This window comes from Erythrolamprus reginae, chromosome 1 (assembly GCF_031021105.1).
Source record: "Erythrolamprus reginae isolate rEryReg1 chromosome 1, rEryReg1.hap1, whole genome shotgun sequence".
In the NCBI taxonomy this organism is placed as follows: domain Eukaryota; kingdom Metazoa; phylum Chordata; class Lepidosauria; order Squamata; family Dipsadidae; genus Erythrolamprus; species Erythrolamprus reginae.
Window position 1 is genome coordinate 92518550 of NC_091950.1, and position 20940 is coordinate 92539489.

Consider the following 20940-nt stretch of genomic DNA (forward strand, 5'->3'; position numbering starts at 1 on the left):
TTATTTGTGAAAAATAAAATCCAAGTTTCCAGAAGACAAATTTGACTTGGTGACTATAGGAGCATGTTTGTATATTTTCTCAGAAACAATATGAAGATAGTTTACCACTATCTTTACCCTCCCCCCCCCCACATGTCTAACTATTGCCCTGTGATTGATTAGTAGGTTCTCATTTTTGTAGTTGCCAAGTTCAATTCAGGTTAGCTTTTAGCTTTTTCATAAACTGTCACGGTTAGGCAGGTTAGCTAACTTATAGATGCCACATGTTGTATCCTTTAAAATATGTCCTTGCTGAAAAATATTTTGTTGCTTCATTTTATGAGTGACATTGTTAAAGGTGAATATGATTATGTCAACAGATATAGCCATTTATTTTGATTCATTTATATTACACCTATTATTCTTGATGTTAATGAAATTTCAGTAGATGTTTTTATAATAAAATTGGCTCAAGATTATCCTCACTAAATAATTTAGTTGAAAGAACTAGCTGTCAGAAAGGTTTTCTATTACTGTTTATAGTAGTGGAAAATGTATTTCAATATAAATTATTTGTAAACTACTGAGCTGCATGGAAGGATTTCTTATTGTTTTGCAGCAAATCATCTTTCTATATACTGTGTATGTAAGATAATAAAGTGTACTTATACTAACAAAATTTGTAAAGCAATAGCAATAGTGCTTATAAACAGCTCCATAGTGCTTTACAGCATTCTGAGCGGTTTACAATGTCCGCATATTGTCCTCAACAATCTGGATCCCCATTTTACTTATTTCAGAAGGATGGAAGACTGAGTGAACCCTGAGTCAGTAAGGATCAAAATCCTGGCTGTGGACAGTTAGCCTGCACCACCAAGCTCTTTCATTGTGTTAAGGTCTAGTTATATAACTGATGTATGTAAAAAGCTAGGGTTAACTAATCTTAACCAACATATGTTCAACATTTAACAGTTCAACTGACCTTCATGTATAAGCAGAATTTATAGGAATAAAATTATATACAGTATTGTACTTAGACCATGGAATTATCATTTTAAGGTCCCTTGGGTTTTAAGAACTACAGCTCAAAGGTCCTTTGCTCACACTGTAAGGCTTAACAATGGATCATAAAAAAAGAAAAGAATGCACAGTTAACTTCATTGTAGCAAAGTCCTAGTAAATATATTTCCTTTTAAAATAAAAGTGAGTAATAGTTTTCCTACAAATGAAATGTTTTAGTTTTAAATTGATTCCATGCACTGAAACAGAAAAGAGTAAAAAAAGTGTTTATCTTTGATCATCTCCAGTTCACATAATATTGAATAAGCAGAATAAGAACTATGTGTAATTCTCATAAATCATTGTGATTACACATTTAATACATGCAAGACTGTAGTTTTGCATTCTAAACTATAGCTCACCTATTATAATCCTATGAGAGAAAACATGCTGGCAATAAATAGAAACTTATGGCAAATCCCAAGAAAGGGTCAGAGCATTTGAACAACGAATAGTGATACCTCAGTTAATATGAAAGAGTAAGATTGATCAAATCAAAAAAGGGAGTGTGTGCTATATTAGGATCCCACAATAGAAGCAATTCTCCATGAGGAGAATAATCAAAGGAACAGCCCAATGGACAAGTGTGATGATGAGAATATCTGGATAAGTATTTGGATAATCAGAGAGCATTCAAGCCCTTTCAGAATAGTCTCTGAAGCTTCAAGGAAAGAAATGAGAAAGGGAGGAAGAGTTGTACTATATATTTACAATAACTGTTGCAAGCTCATAAATCTTCATCAATGAACTTGACAATGTGGTAAAAACCATCTGAACTAAAAAAAAGTTGAAAAATAGAAGCAGTACTGTTTTGATGTTTATTGCCACTTATTCAATCAAGGAGAAGTGTCGATGCTTTCCAAAATCAAGTAATAGGCATTCCAAAGAGGGAAGAAGTGCTGGTAGATAACGTAAACTATACCGGTATTTTGTTTCTCCAAACTTTGGAGAAAGCACAAGAGGATTAACACTTCTTGACATGGATACTGACGCAACAGGGAAGACTTAGTAAAATGGGATGATGGAATTCTTTACTTATTTTTGTTGAATTTCAAAAGTAGTTTTTAATAAAAATTGAGCAATAAGTGGATTCCATCACAAGAGAATGGGACAAGAAGTTGAAGGGGTGTGTGTGTGTGTGTGTGTGCGGTGTGAGTCCTAAAAGAAGGGACAATTAAAAAAATAATTAATGGGAGAATAGAATGGAAGACAACAGAAGCAGCCAAACTAATTATATGAAAAGCTTACTAAAATCTAGAACCAAAAAAGAATATGTATAAATGGTAGAAAAAGACAAACTGACATGGCATGCAGCCCATAACCGTAGGGGGAATCTTTAGATTAATGTTATCAACTAAGTACTAAAGAAATACTTTGGCCAATAATTTTCTTGAGAAACCTTGATGGAAAAAATGAAATGCAAGATAAATGGATAACAGCAAATCTTCAAGGAAGACAGGGCAAAAAGGATCCAAGGAACTAGAGGTTTTAAATCTCAAGAGCAGATTATAGAGACCACATTTGGAGTACTGTGTTAAGTTCTGGATACCTCACCTACAAAAAGATATTGACAAAATGGAACAGGTTCAAAGACGGGCTACAAGAATGGTGGAAGGTCTTAAGCATAAAACGTATCAGGAAAGACTTCGTGAACTCAATCTGTATAGTCTGGAGGACAGAAGGAAAAGGGGGGACATGATCGAAACATTTAAATATGTCAAAGAAATAACGTTCAGGAGGGAAGTGTTTTTAATAGGAAAGTGAACACAAGAACAAGGGGACACAATCTGAAGTTAGTTGGGGGAAAGATTAAAAGCAACATGAGAAAATATTATTTTACTGAAAGAGTAGTAGATCCTTGGAACAAACTTCCATCAGATGTGGTTGATAAATCCACAGTAACTGAATTTAAACATGCCTGGGATAAACATATATCCATCCTAAGATAAAATACAAAAAATAGTATAAGGGCAGACTAGATGGATCATGAGGTCTTTTTCTGCCATCAGTCTTCTATGTTTCTATGAGTTTGTGAGCACCTTGAAAACAGAGCAATAATTACTAAAAGTCAGCATCCACAATGACAAATACGTTTCTTACAAATTTAGTCACAGTAATCATAATCTGTTTTCTGATTGAAAATCTTTGAAAATAGATTGTATATGTACAGTGTTCCCTCGATTTTCGCGGGTTCGAACTTCGCGGAAAGTCTATACCACGGTTTTTCAAAAATATTAATTAAAAAATACTTTCCCTATATCACGGTGTTTCCCACCCGATGACGTCATATGTCATCGCCAAACTTTCGTCTGCCTTTAATAAATATTTTTTTTAATAAACTTTAATAAATAAACATGGTGAGTAATAATCTGAATGTTTGCTAAGGGAATGGGAAATTGCAATTTAGGGGTTTAAAGTGTTAAGGGAAGGCTTGTGATATTGTTCATAGCCAAAAATAGTGTACAGCGATCCCTCGATTTTCGCGATCTCGTTCTTCGCGAAACGCTATATCGCGATTTTTCCCACCCGATGACGTCACTCTCTTCCTTACTTTCTCATCTTTCTTTCTCTCTCTCTTTCTCTATCTTGCTTCTTCCTCTCTCACACTCTCTTCCTCCCTCTCTCATCTCTTTCTTTCCTTCTCTCTCTTTCTCTATCTCTCCCCCTCTTGCTGGCGGGCGGCGGGCGGGCGGGCGGGGGCATCAGCGAGGAAGACCCAGGGAAGGTTCCTTCCGCCGCCCAGCAGCTGATCTGCTCGGCAGCGCAGCGAGGAGCCGAATCGGGGTTTCCCCTTTGCGTGGGCGGCGGGGAAACCCCGATCTTCGTCTGCTCGCTGCTGCTGCGCTGCCCAGCAGCTGCTGGGCGGCCGCAGCAGCAGCGAGCAGACGAAGATCGGGGTTTCCCCGCCGCCCACGCAAAGGGGAAACCCCGATTCGGCTCCTCGCTGCGCTGCCGAGCAGATCAGCTGCTGGGCGGCCGAAGGAACCTTCCCTGGGTCTTCCCCGCCACCCACGCAAACTCCACCATCTGCGCATGCGCGGCCATGAAAAAAGGGCGCGCATGCGCAGATGGTGTTTTTACTTCCGCAACCCTACATCGCGAAAAATCGATTATCGCGAGGGGTCTTGGAACGGAACCCTCGCGATAATCGAGGGATCACTGTATTTACTTCCGCATCTCTACTTCGCGGAAATTCAACTTTCGCGGGCGGTCTCGGAACGCATCCCCCGCGAAAAGCGAGGGAACACTGTATTGTCAATATAGACGGTCCTCATTTACCAATAACCTTATGCAGCAAGCAGTTAAAATAGTGCTAAAAAATAACAGTGACCAAACCTAGCATTTTTGACTGTTGCAGTGTCCTGCAATCTTGTGATGAAAGGCAAAAGGAAAATAAATTATGGTGTGATTTTTTTACTTAGCAATTGTGTTGGTTCTCTTAATGACTGAAGGGGAAGTGAGGTCCTTCAGTTTGTCATGGCAACATGATTTATCACATAGGAAATGTGTTATTGGTCTCTACTGTAGTTGCTAAGTGAAAACTACCTTTATAGAATCAGAGTCATAGAATGGAATGGACTACAGAAATAATCTTGTCTAATCGCCTACTCAGGACATGATCTACTACATCTCTGCTAGATTACCACCTAATCTCTTCCTGAGTTCTTGATGAAGCATTAACTACTTCATAAAGCAGCCTGCTCCACAGGATAACAGTTTGTACAGTCAAGAAGCTCATTTTAATATCTAGCCTAAAACTATTTCCTTGTAATTTGAACACAACACTGTTTTTTAAAGCAATAAAAATTTATCCTTAACCAATTATACCCGATAAGTTGTTCAAAGCAACTGATCAAGTTTCCAAATTAGTAATGGGTCACTCTGGCAAAGGCTGTGGAAAATAATTGTTGATGGCAACCAATTTTCCTCCTCTAGGCAGAAGCTGCCACTGACTTTTTCCCCCCTATGAATGGAAAGGATGTTTTCTTAGATCCAATTATTGGTCTTTGCATGGTCAAATTATTTTATCAAAAGTTTGTGCTATATTTTGGTTCTACGGATCAGCAGAATTTGAAAATTATCTGCATTTCCCATTTGGACCTCTTGAAATAAATGTAAATAATATTTTGGCAAACAGATATGTCAAATCTTATAGGAGGAAGGTTTTTTGATCCTATAAATAGGCCGTAGCCTTCATACATAAAATGTTATTTGCAATTTGTAAAATAATAATAATAATAATAATAATAATAATAATAATAATAATAATAATAATAATAATCTTTAGCTAACTTTTAAGTATATTTTTCTGTTTTAAGTGTAATAAATATTTGGAAATAAAAAATATTTTGTAATATATAAAGTATCTGTTCAAAAAAAAAGTTTCATGAACATTTTCTTTAACCACAATATCATCAGCATAATCTCACATTAGTTATTATTCTAACAAGAAATGCCATAGCAGTTTATCTATAGAAGATTACAATTTATCTATGTAAGATAAAAAAGCCATTAATTGAATTGCATCAAATGTAGCGTTGATAAAAAGAGCCAAGGTCCTAGTTAGATTTGTTTGCTGTTAATTTTAATATATTAGAATCTGCTTAGTCGGATGATTGAGGCACCAGGCTAGAAAGCAGGAGAGTGTAAGTTCAAGTCTTGCCTTAACCATGAAAGCCAGGTAGGTGATTTTGGACCAGTCACTTTCTCTCAGCCCAACCCACTTCACAGGGGAGGCTATTGTGGGGAAAATAGGAGAAGGAAGGTGTGCTAAACACGTTTACCACTTTGAGTTTCTTGTAAAATAATAAAGTTGGTATATGTAAATAAATAATCTAGAGATATATGTTTACATTGATTTAGATGGTAAGAAATATCTAATTTAACAAGGATTTATTATCTGTTACTACAGCTTTTACGTATCTATAAAATTATTACGCCAGCATTGTAGAGAGTTGTCATTATGGAGAAAATAGAAGGAAGGTGTGTTGGATACGTCTTAGTGCTTTGAGTTATAAACAATAAAGGTGGGATATAAATAAACAAACAAACAAACAAACAAATAGAAACAATGGTATCTGATTTTATTCTTTTTTCCCTCTCTTCTGTCTTTCCACCTTTAGACAGCAGCTGGAGCTTCTCATTTAGGCCAGATTAGCATTCCTTTGGCGCAGTCTGGAGCCGAATGTTTGTTTCTATAGCAACAGCTTTCCCAGCTACAAAGGGGGGGGGATTACATCATGAAGTTGTATCAAGCCTTTCCTCTCACTATGGTTATCAGGAGATTAACTTTTTAAACTAAAAAGAACCCCTAGATGTTACACAGTACAGCATACTTCTAGCAGTTATCAGATCAGTTGGAAAATGGCTAAATCACCCTAGTAAGTAGCAATAATGATACCAAAACCTCTGAAGAACAGCACAAAAAGCATCTGCTTTACTTATGTCAATCATTTGAGACTGCTTGAATACTTTAATAACTCAGGTGAGGATTCATTTTATGCTATACACTTAAAAATAGGTTCAATCCAAAATAATGTATCACTTATATAAATGCTGCATCGACATTACTGAAATCTTAAATTGGAAAGTACAGTGGAACCCCGACATAAGAGCTGCTCTACTTAAGAGCAACTCGAGATAAGAGCTGGGAGGGGAGAGATATTTTTGTTCTACTTACAAGCCCAAATTCGAAATACAAGCGCCAAGGAGCTGTCTCCTGAAGCCAAACGCTAACTTCCGCGTTCGGCTTCAGGAGACAGCTGCGAAGCGGCGCGCATGTTTTAAAAGGTTGCAGCCGGCCTGGGGGGCTCGGGGGGGGGGGGCTTGCAGCTTTCCTTCTTGCTCTTTTTCTTTCTCTCTTTTACCTTCCCTTCCTCTTTCTTCTTTTCTTTCTCCTTCCCACCTTCTTACCTCCCTCCCTCCCTTCACTCATTCCTCTCTTACTCTCCCCTTTCATAAGTTTCCTTGCTTCCTTCCTCTGTTCCTGTCCCTTCCCCCTTTCTTTCTTTCTTTCTTTCTTTCTTGCTCTTTTTCTTTCTCTCTTTTACCTTCCCTTCCTCTATTTCTTCTTTTCTTTCTCCTTCCCACCTTCTTCCCTCCCTCCCTCCCTTCACTCATTCCTCTCTTACTCTCCCCTTTCATAAGTTTCCTTGCTTCCTTCCTCTGTTCCTGTCCCTTCCCTCTTTCCTTCCTTCCTTCCCACCCTCCGTCCATTCATTCACCCATTCCTCTCTTGATCGCTTAAAGCCGGTCCCTGGTGCAAAAAGGGTTGGGGACCTCTGTCCTACAGGATTGGGTGGCAGAGAAGTTGAACATATGTAAATTTAAAAGTTTAAGAAAGTTTACAAGTTAAGTGAAAGAAACTTCATTATTCATTTATATGTACATGTACATTTCTTCATTAAAAACATGTCTTTCTGCATAATTTAGACTAACTTTGTGAGTTTTTTGAGGGCTGGAACCAATTAAAATTATTTACATTAATTCCTATGGGGAAAAGTCGTTCGAGATAAGAGCTGCTCGACTTAAGAGCCCAGGTCCGGAACGAATTAAACTCGTATCTCGAGGTACCACTGTACAAACATTTGACCATTTCTTTCAAGGAGAGAGTTGCAATATAGAATTTATCTATATATGCAGAATAAAAGATTCAAAACATTGAATAATTTTCACTGCAAAGAAATGCTATTACAGCAATAATCGATCCTGGATAATCTGTATTTAAGCAGAAACAGACTAATTCTGTTTTTTAAATCTTTAGGGAAAAACCCACCAATGAAATTACAGTAATCCCTTGCTACTTCACGGTTCATCTTTCACGGGTTTTCAAAGGGTGCTTAAATCCATAAAATCCATTAAAATTTTTAAATCCATTAAAAATTCATAAAATTCTTCTACAATACTACTGTACTCTATTAAAGAAACTGGTAGGATATCACATGTAGTTCCAGCTGAGAAACATTATAGAATGACTGTAAAAACCCCAAACTCATCCCCACTGAAAACATTATATGTGGAGTTGAAGCTACCCTAAATAAAATCAACCCAGATGAAGCCAACAAAATCAGACTTGAAGTCACCAATATTCTCTGCTCCAGCAAAGCACCCAGAAGCAACATACAAAAAGAAGAACAAAATGCACTTATCAATTTGAAGAAAGACAACAATATAATAATCTTCCCAGCAGACATTGGAAACTCCACAGTGGTGATGAACACATCAGACTACAAGGAAAAACTATCCATCCTACTACAGAACTCTGCATACAAACGTCTAAACACAGATCCTACCACCTACCTAGAAAAAACCACCAAATCCAAAATAAAAGCCTTTCCCATCAGTGAAGAGACCCAACAAAGAATCATCCCCAGAGACAAATCTTCCATATGTCCAAAACTCTATGGCCTCCCAAAAATACACAAAGAAGGAATACCTCTCAGGCCAAAAGTCAGCTCCATAGGCTCACCTCTGCAAAATCTTGCCAAATTTTTAGCCAAATATCTTCAGCCCTATACAGAAACTATCACCTCATATGTACAAAACTCTTTCCACTTTATAGACATTATATATTTTATATATAATATAACAAAAATAGGGAACAGATTACCATTTCTCTTTCTGTACCAGTTCAGCAATTTGAATAAATTACAATATAGTAAATTTATTGTGAAATTTAGAAGCCTGCCCACTGTAATGAAGTCTTTGGGTGGTAGACCAATAAAACGTGGGAAATGATTATGTACTTCTATAACTGTAAAACAAAATAAAGAGCACTTTATTTCTTGGAACACTCGTGAATATTTTACAATTTCATAAGGAACTTTCAGCCATTTGATCACTTATCCTACTTCAATTAGGAGTGGCTTTTCTGAGTCATCAGTTTAGTTTCATTCAACTTGTTTTGCACTGAGTAGAACTTTCAGAGTGTGCAATGAAATAAATTATTTTGCAACATACTGGATCTCTTCTATTTAGTCCAATGGGATTGATTTAAATGTGTGGGAATACACAGCTTCAAGGCATTGCCTGATGTATTACTGCAGGACCCTCCTAAATTTCTACAGGAACCAGTCATGCCAGATAAAAATAATATGAATATTGTTACACTGTATTTTGAAAAAGCCTTCAGGGCCACAAAGAATCTCAATCACCACACCCAAAGTGAGTATCAAGAAGATAATTTATAAATATCCTTACGGTAAGTATCTTATCTCAGACACTGTCGTATCTCTAGTTGGATAGTTGAAGTAGACACATATGAACCCACTATATCAAACAGAATACAGTGATCCCCCGGGTATTGCGAGGGTTCCCATGCGTCTGAGAGGCATGCGCAGATGGTGTTTTTACTTCCGCAGCAGCGAGGAGCCGAAGATTGGGGTTTCCCCACCGCCCACGCAAACTCCTCGGAAGCGGCGCGAGCGAGCGAACAGCTTGTCCGCCGCCTGCCTGCCCGCGCGCCCGCCCACGCCGTTTATTCTCGCCGCTTCCCATCTGAGTCCTGAAGCGAATTGGCTTCAGGACTCAGCTCGGAAGCGGCGCGAGCGAACGGCTTGTCCGCCGCCTGCCTGCCCGCGCGCCCTTCGCCCGCCCACGCCGCTTCCCAGCTGAGTCCTGAAGCCAATTCGCTTCAGGACTCAGCTGGGAAGCGGTGAGAATGAACGGCGTGGGCGGGCGCGCGGGCAGGCAGGTGGCGGACAAGCCGTTCGCTCGCGCCGCTCGCTCGCGCCGCTTCCGAGCTGAGTCCTGAAGCCAATTCGCTTCAGGACTCAGCTGGGAAGCGGCGAGAATGAACGGCGTGGGCGGGCGAAGGGCGGGCGCGCGTGCGGGCAGGCGGCGGACAAGCCGTTCGCTCGCGCCGCTCGCTCGCGCCGCTTCCGAGCTGAGTCCTGAAGCCAATTCGCTTCAGGACTCAGCTGGGAAGCGGCGAGAATGAACGGCGTGGGCGGGCGAAGGGCGGGCGGGCGGCAGCGAGGAGTTTGCGTGGGCGGTGGGGAAACTCTTCGCTGATGACGCCGCTCGCCCTCCCGCCAGCAAGAGGGGAAAGACCTAGGGAAGCCGCCCAGCAGCTGATCTGCCCGGCGCCATCTACGCATGCGTGCCCATAGAAAAAAGGGCGCGCATGCGCAGATGGTGTTTTTACTTCCGGGTTTAAAAATCGCCATACAGCCATTTCGCAATGATCGGGATCGCAATACCCGGGGGATCACTGTATATCTTGGATCTACTATATAGACTTCAGAGCTTTTTGGTTTTTGGCTGATCTTAGTAAAAACTACCAGTAAACAAGAATATGAACCTATTCCCAAACTGAAAATCAATTGAGAATTAAAGAATCTATTTATATCTATCTATACTATACCAGTACTAGCATTATGAATTGGGATTTTCTATCTAACATGAAATTTTTGTTTTATATTTATATATTTAAATATATACATATAGTCCTTGGCTTATAACCACAATTAAGGTCAACTTTTTTGTTGCTAAGTAAGACAGTTATTAAGTCAGTTTTGCTCCACTTTATGACTTTTCTTGCCACAACTGTTAAATTAGTAACACTCTGAGTTTGGCTTCCCCATTGACTTTGCTTGTCAAAAGATCACAAAAGATGACCATATAGCCCCGGACACTGCTACCTTCATGAATACATGCCAATAGTCAAACATCCAAATTTTGATTACATGATCACAGCGATGTTGCATCATGTGAAAAATGGTAATAAGTCACCTTTTTTTCAGCGCTGTTTGCAACTTTGAACAATCATTAAGTTAATTGGTTGTAAATCGAGTACTACCTGCATATTGTTCATTTTTCTAAGATTAGCGATAGCCATTATCTTCTTAACATACCATACAAACTTCTATGGAAAATCACAAGCATGTAATGGATGAAAGAGTATCATCAAGTTCATTTTCTCAGAAAGTTAGATATACTTTCTTCAGTTAGCAAGGTTAATAATAATAATAATGATTTATTTATTTATTACATTTGTATGCCACCCCTCTCCGTAGACTTCATAGCTTTTTCTTGCATAGATTAATCTAATCCTCTTTTCAAATCATCCACATAAATGGCAATATTTCATATTGTGGCAACATATTTAAGCACTGTATTTTACAACTACCATAAATAGTATTTAAATACTTACAAAACAGCAAAGAGAGTCCTCACTTAATGATACTAATTGGGACTGGCAACTCTGCGGGTAAGTGAACCAGTCACTAAGTGGGAAATCAAATGAGTGCAACTATGCTTTCTAACTGGAAAGAGACAAGGTTATTCAGTTTGGCTTTTATTTTTCTTCTAACCACTTCTGGCCCTTTGGCATTCTCAATTGCATGGTTACTGTCTTGAACACATCAAAAACAATGTGATTGTGTTGCAGCCTGAGGCTGGAGCCAAGGACATGGTATACAAACAACTTACCCTCTTGATATTCCATTTCCTTCAATCTTTCTGCTGGGGGCAAAGAGAAAGCAATTTATGTAGGCAACCCCTCCTTTGCCTGAAAAGGTTTGCCTTCTTTTTTCCACTGAGATTGCATTACCTTTGATGTAAACAGGAGCAAATGACTTACTCTCTTGCAAAGCAGATTACTTACAGAAATTGCTTGCTCATTTTCTCTCCTCCTTTTCTTGAGAGCAGAACAGAGGAAGAACACAGACACCAGAGATCTTCTGATTATAGTGGTGATCACATGACTGAGAGATGCTGAGATAAATGGACTATAAAGTGTCTTTAAGCACTGTTTTAACTTTAAACAGTCACTGAATGAATGGTTAGTATGTAAGGAGTACCTACAGTCAGAAGGAAAAGAACAGGAGACAAGGTAGGCAATCCTGGGAAGACAAAGGAATTTAAGTGCCCCTGTAAGAAAAAGAGTCATGATAATTGATGACTTTGCTAATTTATTTCTCAGAGGTTTTAAATTTGAAGAGATTGAAATGCTTCATCAATGGCCCCCTAGGCAAGCCAATTCTATCTCTAGGGTTTCTCCTAAAATTTATTTCCTTAAAGCAGTCCTAAATAAAAGAATGAAATATTTAGCACTGATATTTTAGCACTAAAGATTTTGGCACAGCTGGTTGTAATCCCAAACATTTTTCCAGTTGTTCAAATAGTTCTGTCTAAGTGCATTTTTATTTACTTACACACAAGAGTTTGATTTGATTGTAAGTAAATAAAGGTTAAAGTAAAAGGAGGGAGAAGGAGAGAACGAACCAATATGCTCTGGAGACTATAGTAAGCTATTAGCCCTCTCAGGTAAACCAAATAGAAAACACAAGCGGATGGTCTTATTCTACTTTATTATAAGGCTACATTGACAGAGTCTGAATGTACAAATCTCCTTACCATCTCTTTTTTACAGCCTGATCAATTAGAGCAGATCTTTCCTAAGTTTCTTTTTCTGAAGGTTAGGCAAGTGCAGGCTCCTTCTCTTGTCTGACTGTTCCCTAGACAGCATCTTTTCCCCTGTGTGTCAAGATCATTCCCACATACCATTACATAAGCCAAGCATCCATCCATATTCCTTGTTTTAACTTAACTGAGTTGCATTTTATTTATGGCCAATTCTTTTGCAATCAAAAACAAGCTTTTTTTTAGCCATTGCTAACTGGTAAATTTATTGGTTCAAGTTGTTTTTCTCAAGCTTTTTATTTTGGAAAAATATTTAAAATATTTTTCAGAAAATATTTTCTCAGGTAACCCCTGCATGAAAATCTAAATAAAAAACATTTGAAAACTTTACAATGCAACTCACTTCTAAACTACACTCTAGCTTTACAATGTTTATAACAAAAGAGTAGGATGGCAGTTGAGTCCTGATTCATAAAAATCCCCATCAGTATAATTGATAATATTACATGGCATGGGAATTTTAAAACTTTTCTGCCAATCACAAAGTCTCCTGGAATCCCCTAGCTGCTGAATTCTGGGAGTTGAAGTCCACAAGTCTTAAAGTGGCCAAGTTTGGGGACGCCTGTCCTAGATTGTACAGAATATTGTAAGCATGCTGAGACTATAACTGAACTCAAATTACACTAGTGGCATATTGACCACAATTAGCAAAGGACACAAATGTTCAGATGTTTTGACTAGGAGACAGATTATTGTTAGTGTCAAGAGTAAACTATGGAAAAATTGGACATTGAAGAAAAGGAAAGACGGGAAAGAAAGCAGGGCCGAAGGAAGAGAATATGGAGTATTACAGTATCAAAGACTCAAAAGCTGTATATGACAGAAAAAAATGCAGGAAACATTGCAAGTTCATTTAACATAAAGAAATAAATATGAAAATGCTGGTAGAAAATTAGTGGTTCATTTTGAGGAATTAATGTTTGTTGAAATTAACTGAAAATAGTTGTTAACAAATTAGGCTTCTGTCCATTTTGTTATACGGAAGCGACGTTTGATTATGCCAGAAGAAACCAAAGTTGAATGCAGTAGGAATATTTAAGAATTGGACTTGGTAAATATGGGATATAGGGAATAGATGAATAAGTAATGAATTAATGTGGTTTAATACAAAAGCTAGTTATCAGCAGAAAGAATTCAGGTACTTTGATCATCTAAATAGAATTAAATGAAAATCAAATTACAAGTAGTCTTCAACTTACAATCAATTAATTAGCAATTACTCAAAGATTACAAGCTACCTGAAAAGGAAAATTACAACCTGGATCCAAAGTTCTAATGGTCACATGGTCACACAGTCCCTGTAGTTACATGACCACACATCAGGCACTCAGCAACATGACTGCATTAAAAACTATTTGAAGCATTCCATGACCATGCTTACAAAGGTTTTGCTGAAAACTGGCATTTCTGGTTTGCAATAAAACTGAACCTGTAGTAAATAAATTTACCGGTACTTATGACCACTGTGTTTGCTTAATATTCACATTTACTTCTGCATTCACTTAATAACTGCTGCAAAAAGTCTTAAAATCAGTTTTACAACCATTAGGACTTATAACTATAATGGGCAGGCTCCATTATGGCCAAAACTCAAGGACTATCTGTACAGATTAAAATATATGAAGGACAGTGAATGAATTGAAAAGCAGAACATCCAAAAAAATATAGGAGATTAAAGTGTATAAGATTTTCAGAAAGAAACATTAAAGATGAAAGAAAATCCATGATTTAAGATGCATATATTGTATGTATGTATGTGGTGGAAGCAATTGATTGCAAAAGTATGTAGACTAGACTTTGTTAGATTTCCTTATCTCTGCTACTAATTTCTTTTACCTACTACCTCTTATACCTTCTCTGCTCTTTGCGTATTATGGATGAGTATGTAAGGGAATAGTATGATGTATGTAGTATTATCTCAGCGGTCCCAAACCTTTCCAGCTTTAAGGACCAGCATGGGAAGGGGGTAGAGGGAATGGTTCAGTATAAGCTTTGGGTGAGTGCATGCGCACAGGTCCATTTGCACAAGCAGAGGGCATGTGTGCCCGCTGCTCATGCAAATGAAGATGCACAGGCATGTTCATCCACTGTTTCTGCAGCTTATCTGCTGCTTGTAAAAATGGAGTTGCATGTGTGCATGCTCACCCACTGCTCACACAAGTGGAGCTGTGCCTGCACATGCTCGCCCGTTTCCGTGATCTGGTACCAAACTTGCCCGCTGCTCACATAAACTGAGCTTTGCTTGTGCCTGCTTGCCCGCTGTTCACACATGGACCTGTGCCTGCACATGCTCACATGCTGCTTCTGCTGTCCGGTCCCAAATGGGCTGCAGCTGGATAATGGGCTGTGGTCTGGGGGTTGAGGACCCCTGATATATCTTGCTACTTATGGATCGGAAAATATGCTTTTTCCTAAATTAGAATCAGATAAAATATGGAATTTTAAATTTTGTTTCACATTGAAATATTTAAGCAGGGACAAATTAATAACTTTACTCTCAAATGTTGAGCAAAGAAAAACACAGATTTTTTCTGCATAAACATTTATTATTATTATTATTATTATTATTATTATTATTATTATTATTATTTAGATTTGTATGCCACCCCTCTCCGAAGACTCTGTTAGCTTCTGTTTCTTCAAGAATTCTAGTGGTTAAGTCCATCACATCAGAGGAATGAAAACTAAAGGCATCTGCTTTACACGTACAGCCATCATCATAATCATCATTAAATACCAATTATTAAATTCATGTTTATTTGGATAATACTTCACAAGCATTAAAAAACCAGTTTATACATACAACATATTGCACTTTATTATTTTAAGTTGATACACCAAAGTTACCGTGTTTCCCCGAAAATAATACATGTCCCATAAGGACAATCAGGCTTTTCAGTGCATGTGCTGAAATAAGCCCTCCCCCCCCCCAAAATAAGGCACCTTTCTCAACTACTTATTCATGTGCACTCCGCTCCATCCCATCCCCATCCCATATCCCACCTGCCACTCCCAAATTGTCCCCCAATATCTTACTAGAGTCTGGCAGCTCCACCACTTCTCTCTCTTGGCCAATCTGTGCAGGGAAACATCTTGCAATGAAAAGAAAAACGAGTGCAAGCAATTAACAACTTCTTGTACTCATGAGACGTTTTTCTTCACACATCTGCCATTAAGCGATGTGGCTCTGCCACTTTCCCACCCCAAGCTCCCCTTGCCATCAGTGACTAAAGGGGTGCTTCTCTTCTTGCCCTTCTAAAAGGAGGGTGGGACAAGGAAGACATGACCCCCCCGGTTGCACTTGCTCACGCGGCACTTCTACCTATTGTTTTCACTATTTTCCCGGTACAGACCGGCCAGGAGAGAGACGCAGTAGTGCTGCCAGATTTGAATAAGATGCATTTTTTTGCAATTTGGAGGGGATGCGCCCTGTCCCATCACCCCCCAAATTGTGTCTGAACTCATGTTGCCGCTGTTCTCATCGCCGCTAAAGGCCCCAGCCATCCTGCTGCAGGACAAGCTCAGCTGTGAGCAGGAAGCACTGGCCCTGGCTGCGCCGGCCGAGCTGCGTTTATTGGGTCTGTCCTTGGTGTAGCTGCCTGGCATATTGCCGAGAAATGTGACAGAGCTACAAGTTCCAAGTAGAACCTGCGTTTCGCGAGTTCAAACTTTTCAAATTCGTGAGAAGTTTTCTTTTACAATGGGCTTTTCTGGACACGCCGAGGAACACAATGGAGTTACAAGTGTAAGGTAGGATGCATGTGTTGCGGCCCAAATGTCCCACCTGCCAGAAATGAGACTCATCATGTCCCACCTGCCAGAAATTGAGACTCATCACACCACTGCCACTGCCTTGCGGAGCAATTATTATTATTCATTAGATTTGTATGCCGCCCCTCTCCAAAGACTCGGAGCGGCTCACAACATCAAAACAATACAAATCCAATTATTAAAAGCACTTTAAAACCCTTAATATAAAAAGAGTCATACATCTCAGACAAACATACATAAAACGGAAACGGCCCAGGGGAATCAATTTCCCCTTATCTGTGCCAATATGATGAAGCTTGTGGCAGTCCTGCAGTGCATGCATGAAATGGCACAACAGTCCATTGCACAGTCCTGCTGCACAAGGTGGTGGTGGCTGGCCAGCCGTTTGGCCGGCGCCAAGGACAGGGAGGGAAGGTGGCAATGATGGGATGTACAGTCCCACACTCACCGCCTACTGCACCCCCAAAATAAGCCTAAGGACATATTTCGGAGGTCAAAAGAAAATAAGACCCTGTATCTTATTTTCAGGAAACACAGTATTATGGTGAGAAGTTATTTTATTTATTATTTCGATTTCTAGGCCGTCCTTCTCCAGAGACTTATACTACAATACTCAAATTGTGAGACTATATCCAATATTTCCTTATTTAGCTAAGTCTTACTTCTTCTGACCTCTGTAATTTCACATTCATTGAGAAGCTAATCATCGGGAAAGCCAGATTTACTTAATAATCATGATATTAAGAACTGTAGTGATTAACTTAACAACTGTGGCAAGAAAGGTTGCAAAATGGGTCAAAACTCACTTAACAACAGTCTCGCTTATCAACAGAAATTTTGTGCTTAACTATGGTGGTAAATCGAGGACTACCAGTAAATTATTTCAATGTCACAATTGGAATTATTGGCTCATCCAGCTGGACTAAAACAGTCTAAGTGATCAGCTCTTACATCAGCAATACCAAAATGTTAAGAAATTAACATTTAGAATTCAAATGAAAATGAACTGAAAATGAATAATTTATTAAAATGGAAAAGGAAAGTTATTGTCTTCCTTTTCTAACTTGTTTATTTTTTTTAAAAAAGAACCTTTTTATGCAACATAGATTCACAAACTGTGAATAGGCAGCCTTATAAATCTTTTACATAAATAAACAATTAATTTCTCCCAAAAATATTTCCCACAGCAGACAAAACATTCCAAAAGTGAGCTAGAGTTAGGTTTAACTTATGAACAGAACTATGCCACATTTCCAGCTAGCTTAGGGAATTCGAACAATTCAAGAATGTAAAAGCAAACAAGCAATATTGGATTTTGATATGAGAAAACTAGCTGCCTTTCCAAACACCATTATTCAAACCATTTAAAATATGACAGCAATAATCACTATTTTTAAAACCAATGCAAATCACAGTGTGATCCATAAATTGGTATTATTTTTAATGAGAGATTTAAGCACACTGTTCTTAATTTAGATTGTTTTTTTGAAGTGTTTTATTATGTTAATTGTTTTTCAATCAGTGTTAGGCATATAATATGGGAAACCATATAAATTAAATAAATATCCATAATATTGAAATAAAAGTTGGTCATATTTTTTGTGACTAATAGAATGTCTACTCAGAAACATATCCCACTGATTTCAATGTAATTTATTTCTAGGTATACACTACTATAATACCTTAGTAACATTTTTAAAAAAAATCTGAAACCTATTGGAAGAAGCAGCTGAGTATGCATAGCAAGAGATTTCATGAGAAACTTTGATCTGAGTATTAAGAACATGGCTGAAGTCCATTATTTGTTTACATTCTTGACTCACTGGTATGGAACAAATTATGTGCACTGCTATTTCCAAATAATCTGCTTTTAAAAATGGAGATGTTAACAAAATGCTTTTTAATTAGAAAGCTTTTAACTATTAAACTTAATTCAGATTTTTTGATAGACAATGGATGTTAATACTGCTTTATCCTTTCACTTCAGCGACAGCAATTCAACAGATAATTAACTGACTAATCAGTTTAAAGAAAATAAATATCAACAGACAATATATTATTTTAAAAATATCCGTTAATTTTTTCCCCAATTACTGTACATTTAATTAAAAAGAAAATGCTCTATCTTGTTATCCTACTTGCATTTACATTTGTTGGAGATAGCATCCTGTGTGAACAGAAACAAACAAAGCTACTAAGCCTTTTGACCAGAACAAATAAGCCTACCTTTTACATGTTTTTTCTTCTATATATACATATTTCTTATTTAAATATGGCTAAGCAAGTACTATAGCAAGAAAAGGATTTTATTTCAAGGAAAACAAAATACTTTCAGTGCAAATCTTTAGTAAGACCTGAAACTTTTGGGAAATTTGACTCAAGAGATTATGCCTATTGCTCTTTTTGCAAGACAAGATATAATGAGAAATCATTAACCTATAACAAAAACTCATCTACCAATTACTGTATTTCAATGCAGGCATATATCAAGGAAAGGCTAACCGGCTTCAATTTCAAGGAATCACTTGAAGCTTTTGGAATTTACCAGGACACAGAGGTGCAATGCACAAGTTCTTTGAGGTTCCTTCACAATTATTTTACCAGGCCACCTTTCATTATATTATTTTATTATATTATATTATAATATCATATCATCTCAACACCAGAAAAAATACAAAAAACCTCTTGCTGTAAGCAGTGTTGTTGGGCCTCTGGTTGTTAATTCCTTTTGCAAAAAAAAAAAAAAAACCCCAGGTTGGGACTTAATAGCTTTACAAGGCCAATTCGCCAAACACAGGACCTTTCCAGTAGGTCAGAGAAAGAAGTATAAGTCAGGATTAAGGGCAGGACGCACCGAAATAGACCTCCGGGCAAGGCAGCAATAGAAATAGCTGCATCCAGGAATCCTGCGAGACAGAAACTAACTTGGTCTCTCTCTCTCTCTCGTTCGTGCCAGACACCCAGGAAGCAGCCTTTAAAAAAAAATAAACAAACCCAGAAAAACGTGAGTCCCTCACATACCTGGCGATCCCTGCAGGATTAAACCCTTGGATATATATAATATATGTATATCTCAAGACAGCCGCTGGGAAACATCGGAGGGAAAGATCCAGGTAGGCAGAAAGAGCCCCTTCACCATTCCTTACTCGGCAACGGGAGAGCAAGAGAGCGGAGCCTAAGACAGAGCGAAATACAAATACAGTCAGGAAGGGGGGGTTAAAAAAAAGGTACAGGGAAAAGGCGCAAAACACAAACACAATCAGGAAGGGGGGATTAAAAAAGGCAGAAGGAAAAGGCGCAAAACACAAATACAATCAGGAAGGGGGGATAAAAAAAGGCGGGGCTGGGGGCGAGCGCAGGAGGCGACCAGGCTACTTTGACCGATGAAAGTTCGCGCGCGCACAAACAACCCGGGGATGGGGGTGGGAAAAGGAGCGCAGTGTGCGCGGGGGGGGGGGGAAAGAGACGGGCAGCAACCTGTGGGCCCCCCAACTGGAGGCAGACAACCCCCCCCATAGGGACCTTTGGGGATTCAACAAAGGTATGTCGGGCGTCCTTGGAGGGGGGGGTGTCCCTAGAGCGACGGCTCGGTGTGAGGCACCTGTCAGGCAGGCAGCAGGACCGAAACGGGAGAAGCGGGGCCTCACCTTCACGCTCCTACTACCGCCAGCAATGCCGGACGAGGCGCATATAGCCCAGGTGCGAGAGGCGTTCTCCCGACAAGAGGAAGCGACGGAGGGCGGTGGGGGGGAGACACAAAGAGGAGTGCCCCGTTTTTTTGTGGCTGTGCGAGTGTAGTCCAAGCGCCGCAACTTCGGCCGCTACCCGTGCTGGATTCCGACCGCGAAACCGCCGTCCCAATATCTCCCCCGACCCGCCGCCTCCCACGCCCCCCCCCAACCATCACCCCGCGCGCATGTGCAACAGCAGCTTCGCCCGCCCTCCGAGCTCTGAAGCTCCGCCTCGCCGAGTGCGCGAGGCGTGCTTTGGGGAGGGGCGCCGCTCCCCCAGGCAGTGGAGCTTTGCGTGACGTCGCGGCGGCCCCGAACGAACTTGCCCGGCCCTCAGGAGCCTCTCTCCGGCTTTGCTGGATTGAGCGGTGTCCTGTTGCGGTTGTCTTTAGGCAGTCGGTGCGAACGGGCGGTGACGTTCCTCAGAGGTGTATTTCACCGTGGTGACGGCAGGCTGCGGGCCGGTTATGCTTCTCAAGCTTTTTAAAGTGGACCTGTATGAGAGGAGCTTTTATTTATTTGCTTGTTTGTCAGAACGTGTACAAGATGGCAGGTTTTGGTATGAACTTAAACAAAAACAAAGTAGGCACAGGTAAATGTGGACAGTAAGACAGGGACCATATGCTGTGCTTATGCATGACCCTTAAATTTTTTAAATGTTTTTTGAAATTTATTTATTTGATTATTTATAATTTATATGCTGCCCAACACCACTTGGATTCTGGGCGGCTTACAATAAAAAAAATTAAAAGGCAGTTTAAAAGTACATAAACCTTAATAAAACCATACCTATTTCTCAATCACTCACAGTTGAATCAAGATAATAACCTAACGACCCCAGAACTGCCGGAAAAGCCAAGTCTTAATTGCTTTCCGGAAGGCCAGTAAGGTTTATATTTATTATTTATTTATATAAATATATTTATTATTATTTAAATAAATATAATAGTATATTTTATGCACACAGAGCATATGC

At 39.3% G+C, this 20940-nt stretch overlaps 1 protein-coding gene across 2 annotated transcripts in view; it reads right to left on the reverse strand.

The window, feature by feature from the left end:
- PALS1 (protein associated with LIN7 1, MAGUK p55 family member) overlaps window positions 1-20201 on the reverse strand; it is a 51904-nt gene extending 31703 nt beyond the window's left edge. The window contains exons 1-2 of one of the 2 annotated variants that reach the window (XM_070758916.1): window positions 19881-20201; window positions 19255-19408 (exon numbers count right to left, since the gene is read on the reverse strand). The gene's annotated coding sequence lies outside the window, so the exon portion shown is untranslated. The remainder of the gene's footprint in view (window positions 1-19254; window positions 19409-19880) is intronic. The other variant, XM_070758925.1, reaches the window with a different exon arrangement.
- Between the last annotated feature and the right edge of the window lie 739 nt (window positions 20202-20940).